Source organism: Bos indicus, chromosome 21 (assembly GCF_029378745.1).
Source record: "Bos indicus isolate NIAB-ARS_2022 breed Sahiwal x Tharparkar chromosome 21, NIAB-ARS_B.indTharparkar_mat_pri_1.0, whole genome shotgun sequence".
Classification (NCBI taxonomy): Eukaryota; Metazoa; Chordata; class Mammalia; order Artiodactyla; family Bovidae; genus Bos; species Bos indicus.
The window spans coordinates 30,015,963-30,018,577 of NC_091780.1; the positions used below are offsets into that span (position 1 = coordinate 30,015,963).

General features: G+C 44.4%; 1 pseudogene; it reads left to right on the forward strand.

Annotated features, from left to right (window-relative positions):
• The first annotated feature begins 530 nt into the window (after nucleotides 1-530).
• Nucleotides 531-2,376, forward strand: LOC109575182 (wee1-like protein kinase 2; annotated as a pseudogene).
• Nucleotides 2,377-2,615: the final 239 nt, after the last annotated feature.

The following is a 2,615-nucleotide window of genomic DNA, read 5'->3' on the forward strand; positions in this document are numbered from 1 at the left end:
ATCAAGACATTTGTTATTGGGGAGAGATGAACAGAGATCAATAGAACAGAATAGAGAATCCAGAAACAGACCCTCAAAAATATGCTTAACTGACTGTGGCAACAGTGCAAAAGAAGCTCAATGGGGGAAGGATCGCCTCTTCAACAAATGGTGTTGGAGCAATGAGAAATCCATGGGGGAAGAAATGGACCTTTACCTAAACTCAGACCTTATACCTTATACCAAAATTAACTCAAAATTCTTCATAGCCTTAAATATAAAATGTCAACTATAAAGGTTTTGGAATCATATAGGAGAAAAACTTCTGAATCTAAGGCTAGGCAAAGCTTTCTTTGACTTGACACCAAAACATTGATAATTCAGAGCTTGTCGAAATTAAATACATTTGATGTAGCTGTTAGTTGGAAGAAGGAAAGCCAGGCTAGCACTGGGAACTTGAAGCTTACATACTTTTCTTCTCATTTCTGCAGTTCTGCAGTGTTTCTTTTTGACAGGTCTTCTTGCCTAGGTTATGAAGCTCTTTGGCTGAGATGAGTGACAACCGGGAGAACAAAGAACTGAAGCAGAGATTAAACTTCTATTGTGAAGAGATGCATGAGAACAAAGGGCAGACGGAGACACAAGAGAGAAAGGAGGCGCCAAGTCAAACCCCAGGGGAATCTGGAGTTTACTATTCAGAGGCAAAGCTTATACCTCCAGAACTCCCCCTTAGTAATGCATGTGACTTCAATATATTTCAGGGAAAAGACCACGTGAGTCCAGATCAGGGTCTGACGACTCCAGTGCCACACTCTCACACATCCTGAAGCACCAGCCCCACCAGACAAGGGCAAGCCACCACTGTGAGAACCTCTTCACTCCCAAAGGCCAGGTGAGCCAGCCTATGCTTTCTTCAACAGGGAAGCTCCCCTCCTGAAGCTCTAAGCATCTGAAGCTCACACCTGGCCCCTTCATTGGTGAAATGACCTCACTGGCTCTGGTAAACATTAATTGCTTCACCCTGGAGTCTAGAAAACAATTCCTTAAATCCAATGGCAAGAGGAAAACCCAAGGTGATCTAGAGGAAGCTGGTCCAGAGAAGAGAAGACAAGGTGAAACAAGTGTTCCCTGCCAAGAGACATGTTGGATGAGAAACCAACATGGCTTCCCACTATGAAAAAGATTTCTTGGAGGTAGAAAAAAATGGGATTGGGGAATTTGGAACAGTCTACAAGTGCATTAAAAGGCTGGATGGATGTGTTTATGCAATAAAATGCTCCATGAAAACTTTGGGAGGATTATCAGATGAGAATTTGGCTATGCATGAAGTTCATGCCCACGTGGTGCTGGGGCATCACTCCCATATGGTACCTTACTACTCTGCATGGGCACAAGATGACCACGTGATCATTCAGAATGAATACTGCAATGGTGGGAGCTTGCAGGCTGCTATATCTGAAAACGCAGTCTGGCAATCATTTCCAAGAGCCCAAACTCCAGGATATCCTTCTATAGATTTCCCTTGGGCTTCAGTACATCCACAACTCTGGCATGGTGCACCTGGACATCAAACCTAGTAACAACTTCCTTTGTCATAAGATGCAAAGTGACTTTCTCATAGTCCCATAAAAAGGTTGAAAATGAAGCTGATTGGTTTCTCTCTGCCAATGTGATGGATAGAATTGGTGACTTGGGTCATGTGATATCAATAAGTAAATCCAAGTGGAAGAGGGACACAATCACTTCCTGGATAATGAGATTTTGCAAAAGAATTATCAGCACCTTCCTAAAGCAGAAATTTTTGTCTTGGGATTGACCATTGTAGTGGCTGCAGAAGCAGAGTCATTACCCACCAATGGCACCATGAGGCATCACATCCATGAGGGGAATCTTCTGGACATTTCTCAGGAGCTCTGCAAAGAATTTCACAAACTACTTAAGAACATGATCCACTCCGATCCATCAGAGAGAACTTCTGCAGCAAAGGTCAAGTTCTCTGTCTCTCTCTGGGGGAAAACAGAAGAGCTTCAGCAGCAGTTGAGCTTAGAAAGGTTCAAGAGAGTCACACGGGAAAGGGGACTGAAAGAAGCCCAGCTGGCCTGGTCCCTCAAGAAATGCCACGGAGTCCCAGGGGTCACTGGGACCCCCACAGGATCAAGAAGCACCATATGCCTGCTGGGAGGAAGGAGCTCCAAATCAAGTTTCACTGAGGCAGGCTTCCTCATAAGAACTCCTTTCACACCAACTCTCCTTTTCCCCCCCAAATAGATACTGACCGTGTCAACCTTTCTCTTGTAAAGGGAGAAACCAATGGTCTTGAGTGCTGGAGATTTCAAAAGCCACTCCTAATTTAGCATTTTCAGCCAAGATCAGTGCTTCCTAGCAGCACTGGTCACAGGTATTATCACTGGCAGCCATTTCTCTTCTCTCTTGCTGCATTCCTAATACCACCTGTCAACAGTTCACTCCTCAGATTTGTTGATGCACAACAAGAAAGCATGGGTTTCTGGATTGAAAGAAAGCCCCGTGCAGGATTACAAGGCTGCTTACCTATCTACCAAGGATCCCAGGGACACTCCTGGCAAACAGAAAGGAATTCAGTTTTGTTTGAGTTGAGGTAACATCTGACTTTCACG